The sequence below is a fragment of the Tiliqua scincoides genome, chromosome 9 (genome assembly GCF_035046505.1).
Source record: "Tiliqua scincoides isolate rTilSci1 chromosome 9, rTilSci1.hap2, whole genome shotgun sequence".
Classification (NCBI taxonomy): domain Eukaryota; kingdom Metazoa; phylum Chordata; class Lepidosauria; order Squamata; family Scincidae; genus Tiliqua; species Tiliqua scincoides.
Window position 1 is genome coordinate 39991848 of NC_089829.1, and position 8422 is coordinate 40000269.

Below are 8422 nucleotides of genomic sequence, written 5' to 3' on the forward strand. Positions count from 1 at the left end.
CCTGGCAAGAGTGAGGGAGGCAGGAGTGCTAACCACTCCCGCCCCGTCCCCCTGCCGAAGGTGGGGAGGGGCGAGAGGCTCAGCCCTGATGGGACACGCCTGCAGCGAGGAGCGCGCATGCGCCTCGCCACCGCCCCTCTCTGGGGAGCCCCGCCCCTCCCTCTCGGAGGGGACGTGGCTTTGGGCGGGGCATCCGAGAGGCGTTTAGTCAGGGGCTGCCTAGGTGGGAGGGTGTTGACAGCTGGAAGTCTCTTAGGTCTACTGGGCTCCCCAACAGGGACGTGTGGGGGGTGGGGAGGCAGGTGAGGTGGAGCCTCCCCACTAGAGCCCCTGCCATGCAGGAGAGGCCAGGTGAGGCAGAGCATCCCCACCAGAGCCCCTGCCATGCAGGTGAGACCAAGTGAGGCAGGGCCTCCCCACCAAAACCCATGCCATGCAGGTGAGGCCAGGTGAGGTGGAGCCTCCCCACCAGAGCCCCTGCCATGCAGGTGAGGCCAGGTGAGGTGGAGCCTCCCCACTGGAGCCTCTGCCATGCAGGTGAGGCCAAGTGAGGCAGAGCCTCCCCCCTGGAGGCCTTCTGAAAGCGCTGCTGCTGCTACCCCCACCATCTGAGGCACTCAAGCACACTCAACCCACGTGCTTTGAGTGTAGTGCTATTTGAAGGACTCCCTGGAGAGGCTCTGCCTCACCCTGGCCTCACCACACCTTATTATCCCAGGAAAGTGTGGATAGGATTGGGTTGTGAATCTGTTTGAAGAAATCAGTCCAGGGCCCAATCTTTCACAGGAGCAGGGAACAATTGGCTGGTGGCAATACTTCTGGGTAAGATTTTGTGATAATTCTTTCTATACATGTGTATCATGTATAAAGGGGGGGGAATCCCAGCTCAATCTGATAAAAAGGCGGTGACTAAGAGCACTTTCCCAATGAGGAACACCAAAGTGGAGCTTCTCTTAACATAGACAACCAAGGGATACTTTCACCCAGCTGGAATCATAGCGACTGTATTGTCTCACACCACCAGAATTATTGCTCTGCTTGTATTGACTGTGCCGTATTAAGAACTTTGTCTGCTGTGGCAAGCTGCCTATGGAACTCTCCGCCTCATGAATTCAGAAAATGTGCTAACCTCCCTCATTCTTCCTTCTCTTCTTGCTTCCTGAATTTGTAAAGGGTACAATGAAGCAGAGAAATGTGGAAGACAGAATAACTGTAGGACTTCCCAAACCTGGATCTCACTGCACATCATTGGAGGTGAGCAGACACCATGGAGGATGAGGGTCTGCGTAAGGAGGGGACCATCTCATCCCAGCCAATCATGGAAATGGCTCAGAGGGTTATATTCTGGGAGTCCGAACTCAAGTGGAGGGGGGGCTATGGCTCAGGCTCAGATTCAGAACTGGGGTCTGGATCAGGATTCTCTGCAGCTAGTGCTGCAGGCATTTCTTGCTGGGTTAGTCCTCCTTATCACATTCCAAGTCTAAGGTCACAACACAGACAGAATGAAGGGGACAGGTGCCACTGTAGGAAAGAAGCTCTGTCAATGCCTTACTAGAGGCGTCAGAGTCTCAGGAAAGGAATGGTGTCAGCCTTTATCTAGATCTGAGTTCCACCTGGCTTCTTTCACTCAGATGTTCCCTGAAGCTCTCAGCCTCTGGCTGAGGGATGAGTCAGACTGGGGTGAGCTTAGGGGAGGGGCAACTGCAGAATCGCTTTGTGTGCGCAGTGACTCCCAATCTGATGGTGCTCCAAGACCCAGCAATCCTGGCATTGGTCAATCCTGGCATGATGATTTTTGCCTCATGCTGTTCACTCTGGAGCTGAAATCGTTCTGGATTTGATTTCAAGACTATCTTTGCCTCATGATGGTCCCTCCGGGGTTGAAATTGTTCTGGATTTGATTTCATGTTGTCAGATGCAGGGGAGGGCACCAGGACGCAAATTGTGTCTGTTGTTTTCTGTGCTCCCTGGAGCATTTGGTGGGCCACTGTGAGATGCAGGAAGCTGGACTAGATGGGCTTTTGGCCTGATCCAGCAGGACTCTTCTTATGTTCTTATGGTCCTCGTTACTGATGCTTAACCTTACATGTTAAATGCAAAACATGTGCTCTAGCACTGAGCAATTGGCCCTTTGTGAGGACTCCTTTGATCAGGACACATGGTACTAGATTAAGCACCACCAGCCAAAGTTAATGCTATGCTTCATATTTTATTTATATTTTTTATGTAAACAACATTTGCTTGGTAGGCACAATATAACAAAAGCTCTAAAGCAACAAATAACAATTAATACAAATGTTTCTGTTCACTTCATTCAGGCTGACATTCAAGAGAGGCCTTCACAGTTCCAAAATATAAATGGAGAAATAATTTGCTTTTGGTGGGAGTTAAAAAAAAAACACACCCAAATAATTAGGCAGAAATTGAAAGTGACCCAATTTTATAAACACTATTAAAAGTGTTTCTTGTACCCCACTTAGCAAAATGACTTGGGTATATATTTAAGAGTGGTCCCACCAGAGTCAGTAGGGAATACTCTTTCAATTGGAGATTTTGTGGTGTGCAGCCCTGGCCACAAGTAAGAAGTCACAGCGCCAAATGCTCACCCACTTCAAACACTCCCTTGTGCATGGAAAGCAAAGCTACAGATGAGAGAGCTAAGCTAGAACCTTTCCTAGCTTTCCATGTGTGAGGAACTGTGATGAGGGGGACAATCAGACCAACACTCCACATGGGTTCTGAAGTGGCCCCAGCTCAGGAAGATGGTCCCAACTTTTTTTCATAATGTTTGCTTGGTGTTAAGTGTTTCTGGGGGGGTGGGGATGATTAGTGCACTACTTTAGAGTACATCTGGATTCATTCAAGCAGTGCACAATCTGAACTGACTGATCGCCCACCCACCTCTACAACAGAAGAGGATCACAGTGGGAGCAGCATGGAGCATCTTTTCTACAAGAGACAAGATGTCATATTGATGGAAGAGAATTTGCTTTTCTGAGAATATCAAACCAGGTGTAGGAGACAGCCTTGCAGGCTACACCCCCACCCCACTTTGGCCCATTCATGAATGAAGTGCCTGCCTCAGGCAGCAAGTTGGAAGGTGGTGCCAAGCTCTGTCTGTCCCCCCCCCCCATGCTTCCACTGTTGCTCCTCTTCCTCCTCCTTGGAAAAGGAAGTTTGGAGGAAAGAGAGCAAGGCACTCTAGCCCACCACTCTCTATGCTTCTTCTTCCTTCCCTCTTTTTTCCAGTCCAGGGAATGGAAGAGAGGCTAGCAAATTAGCAGTTGAGGAATGGTAGCACCATTTGGCACACCACCTGAAGTATCAGGATGAGATTCTGGCTCTCATGTGATGCAAGTCAATAGACAGTCAATTGAGTTCAGCTTCAGCCTAGGCACATCGACATTTCATTAGCGAACCTATTGCACAGTTCTGATTTGTTTTGATGGCAAGGTATCTTGCAGTGCAAAGTGAGTTAGACTTTGGATTAGCACCAAAGTAATGTGTTTCCAAGGATGGGTGACATCCACATAAGAACAGCCCCACTAGATCAGGGCATAGGCCCATCTAGTCCAGCTTCCTGTATCTCACAGCAGCCCACCAAATGCCCCAGGGAGCACAAGAGACCTGCATCCTGGTGCCCTCCCTTGCAATGTCATTCTGACATAGCCCATTTCTAAAATCAGGAGGTTGCACATACACATCATAGCTTGTAACCCACAATGGATTTTTCCTCCAGAAACTTGTCCAATCCCCTTTTAAAGGCATCCAGGCCAGATGCCGTCACCACATCCTGCAGCAAGGAGTTCCACAGACCGACCCACACGCTGAGTAAAGAAATATTTTCTTTTGTCTGTCCTAACCCTCCCAATACTCAATTTTAGTGGATGTCACCTGGTTCTGGTATTATGTGTGAGTGTAAAGAGCATCTCTCTATCCACTTTATCCTTCCAATGCATAATTTTGTATGTCTCAGTCATGTCCCCCCTCAGGCATCTCTTTTCTAGGCTGAAGAGGCCCAAACGCCGTAGCCTTTCCTCATAAGGAAGGTGCCCCAGCCCAGTAATCATCTTAGTCTCTCTCTTTTGCACCTTTTCCATTTCCACTATGTCCTTTTTGAGATGTGGCAACCAGAACTGGACACAATACTCCAGGTGTAGCCTTACTATCAATTTGTACAACGGCATTATAATATTAACCTTTTTGTTCTCAATACCTTTTCTAATGATCCCAAGCATAGAATTGGCCTTCTTTACTGCCACTGCACATTGGGTTGACACTTTCATTGACCTGTCCACCACCACCCAAAGATCTCTCTCCTGATCTGTCACAGACAGCTCAGAACCCATTAGCCTATAAGTTTTGATTTTTACCCCAATGTGCATGACTTTACACTTACTTACATTGAAATGCATCTGCCATTTTGCTGCCCGTTCTGCCAGTTTGGAGAGATCCTTCTGGAGCTCCTCACAATCATGTCTGGTCTTCACCACTCGGAAAAGTTTGGTGTCGTCTGCAAACTTTGCCACCTCACTGCTCACCCCTGTCTCCAGGTCATTTATGAAGAGGTTGTAAAGCACCGGTCCCAGGACAGATCCTTGGGGCACACCACTTTTCAGCTCTCTCCATTGTGAAAATTGCCCATTGACACCCACTCTCTGTTTCCTGGTCTTCAGCCAGGTCTCAATCCAGGAGAGGACCTGCCTCCTGAACTGATACACCCCTTCCAAGAAAAAAAAAAATGAATTGTACACACAGCTTTGCTGTCTGATGACACCATGAGCTGCAACACATCAGAACTTATCTGGGGTTAGCTTATTTATATAAATTTGCATGATTGTGGGATTTATTTTGGAAAGTGGCCAAGAGCTGATGCAACAGGCCCAATGAGGCAAAATGGTGAGAACAAACATAGCAGTTAACAGAATGCTTAGACCCTCTCATCAACATGGGTAGATCCCAGAGAACACTGTGTCTACCAAGTGACATTCTAACCCTCTGAAGACATGGCTAACCCCCCCCCCCACCTTGCCAATCTGATGCTGTTTGGGCTCCTCAAATTGCATCTGGGTGAGTGAGTGCTTCTTATGTCTCTTCATTCTCTACTGTTGGAAACACTCTGTGGAAAACTACACAAAAGAACAAATGTTACACTCTAGCTGGTATGTTCTTTTAGGCATGCATACTGCACCTGGGTAGGAAATAACATGAGGAAAGGTGGGAATCAACAGGCTTTCCGAAAGCTCTGTGCCCAAGGTCCCACCTTTCCCAGCAGCAAACAAACCATCATGTCTGCCATTCCACCCAGGAATTGGAGGGAAAAAAACGAGAAAATGAAGCGTGGAGAAGAGTTGTAGGCTAGAGTGTTCAATGTTCTAGTCACTATTTGCCTCTCCTCCACACTTCCCCTTCTGTTCCCTCCCTTTTCCAATCCAGGGAATGGAAGGAGAAGCAGAGGTGGGAGGCAGCTGTCCCTACCAATCACCTGAGTTGGCCTGGATGAAACAGCCCTGAGTCTTCCGTTTCATTAGAGGAAACAAACAACATACATGACCCTGAAAGCGCACCAAAATGTGATTGGGTTGTACAATATGGCAGTGACCAGTCTCATGATAACATCGCTACATAGACAATACTTGGGGGAGGGGGAGAGAATCAGGCTGTTAATTGCATAAATAAATTCTGCTTTGGCATCTAATTGAGGCATCTACTTGAGATTTTGCTTTTGGGGACAGGATATTCATGGTCACGTCTATAAATGGCTGTAAATGAGGATAGCTAAATGAAACTTTCACATCTAGGGGCGGCATTCCCCTTAATAAGGTGGTGGAGCAAACACAGGAAGGTTGTTGTCTGCAGACTGAGCCTGCAGATTTCCTAGAAACATCTGGCTGGACCATGACTGGCCCTTTGTGGCAGGGACACATAGCTGCCTTAGGTGATGGGTTGGGAGAAGATACATGAAGAAGTATGTCCCTTGCACCCTCCATGCCTGCCCACTGCTTCCATAGCCTGCTGTCCATCCTAAGTCCACCACCTCACTTTCCTGCTTTTCTGACATTCTTTAACACACGATTGTCCGTGTTCCTCTAGCCTGGGTTTACTTCATTTAAGATTGAATTTACTGAGGTGTTGTGTATTTACAACCCCTTATAGTTTACATCTCATTTTGGTTACAACTCACTATTTTAAGGAGGGTATTTTTAGTGTCATGCCTATGCCTGCATCTTGAAATAAAGTAGCTGTCAGTATTAAAGGAGTGATTAACTTGGTCATTTCTAATCAATGAGCCATACGCCTGTTCTGCTGCTTCTCCCGTTTAGTTTTGGCACATCAAACTCATCATGTGAATGCTGCCAACACATCACAAGTCTACCCAAGTTGGAAAATTTCCCTTCAAGTTGATTGTGCAAAAGACATTACACACACCCTGACTCAAATCAGAGTTAAGCATGCTTCAATCTGTTGAAATCAGTGAGTTTCAGCATGTTCCATGGTATCCCTTACATAAAAGCACGGAGAGGGATTCCACCTCTATAAGCCCTGCCACTTTCTGGGTAAACCACTGGAATTAAGCTACAAGATGTGGAAAATGCCTCTGGAAAATTTTATTGATCCAAATACATCAGTAACATCTGGTGGCTTATAATTGTTGGTTGCTGGGTGAAACTTAAAAGGGTGTAATTTAGACAAATTCATAGAGGATAGGTTTATCAATGGCTAGTGCTTATTATGGCTGCATGCCATTCCCATGTCTAGAAGCAATAGGTTACTTGATATCAGTTTGCTGGGAAATGACAATGGGAAAAGAACTGTTGGGACAGGGTTTATTGGGAAGGAACAATGGGAAAGGACTAAAGCTTAATTGTATACTATCTGGAGAAATCTGGCTGACCTCTGTAGCCAATAGGGTGCTGGACTAGATGGGTCTTTGTCCTGATTCACCAGGGTTCTTATGTTCTAAACAATTTAGTTTGTTTCTTGGAGGGATTCTTAAGAACATAAGAACAGCCCCACTGGATCAGGCCATAGGCCCATCTAGTCCAGCTTCCTGTATCTCACAGCGGCCCACCAAATGCCCCAGGGAGCACACCAGATAACAAGAGACCTCATCCTGGTGCCCTCCCTTGCATCTGGCATTCTGACATAACCCATTTCTAAAATCAGGAGGTTGTGCATACACATCATGGCTTGTACCCCATAATGGATTTTTCCTCCAGAAACTTGTCCAATCCCCTTTTAAAGGCGTCTAGGCTAGACGCCAGCACCACATCCTGTGGCAAGGAGTTCCACAGACCGACCACACGCTGAGTAAAGAAATATTTTCTTTTGTCTGTCCTAACCCGCCCAACACTCAATTGCTTTCTTTGCTTTCCTGTTACTGCTCAGAGTAGTTGTTGATTAGTGTTGCCACTGAATTCTACTGAAAGTGAAATATGAGGCTCTTAATCTGAAAAAAACGTTGGGCAAATTTCAAGGGCAGCCACTGGAGTCTTACAGCCCAATTCTATCCACACTTTCCTGGGAGTTAGCCCCATTGACTCTAATGGGACTTACTTCTGAGTAGACATGCATAGGATCGGGCTGTTAGGATACAATCCTAACCAACTTTCTAACACCAAGGTAAGGGTAATGCAGCTTCAAGTGAAGGGAACGTGCATTCCCTTACTTTGAGGAGGCCTCTGTGACTGCTCTGCAACTGCAGGATGCATTACATGCCCATTGCACAGCTATGTCAGAGCTGGAAAGTTGGTTAGGATTTGGACCTTAATAAACCAAGCAATGCTTTTTTGAGAGGGGTTTCTACCCTTCTCTAATTTGGCACTGGATCTTGCCTAGGCTGGAACTGGAAACCAATATGGAAGTCCTTCCCCAGGAGAAACATCTCAAGAACATCAAAGGAGGCAAACAGCGTTTTGAAGGAGACTCGTGAAATTTCAGGTGAACTTTCTTCACATTCTCCAAGATTTCAATGAAAACTTACAAGGCACAACCCAGTTTGGTAAGGCATGCTCAAACTCAGCGATGACAATAGGCACACTTCACTCTGCTAGACTGTAGTAGACTATATCTGAACATTATCACATTAACTACAAAACAAAGCAAAGTTAAATTTTGATGGGGGGTTTCTGCCTTACAAGTTTAGCTTCTTCCATAATTAAAGAGGAATAGCTGTTTCTTTAAAGACCTCAGCTCATGGCTATGAGATTCCTACTGGATTTATTTTGACTGCTTGCTGAGTGCAAACCACAGCCTCATATGGCACTTATACTTTGACATGATGAATGGGAGATGATGCCATTATGCTAAACTATGCATACGAATGGAATGATCTGTTTCTACCCTTCAGAAACATACTCTGCTTTTTCTTTTCTTTTTTCGGCATTTTTTCACCCTAAACTAATTTGTTTATATCTGTACT

At 46.4% G+C, this 8422-nt stretch overlaps 1 long non-coding RNA gene across 1 annotated transcript; it reads left to right on the top strand.

The window, feature by feature from the left end:
• Window positions 1-225: 225 nt before the first annotated feature.
• On the top strand, window positions 226-7935 carry LOC136660477 (uncharacterized). Its single transcript, XR_010794901.1, has 3 exons — window positions 226-351; window positions 1174-1254; window positions 7840-7935. It is a non-coding gene; the product is annotated as an uncharacterized lncRNA (long non-coding RNA).
• Window positions 7936-8422: the final 487 nt, after the last annotated feature.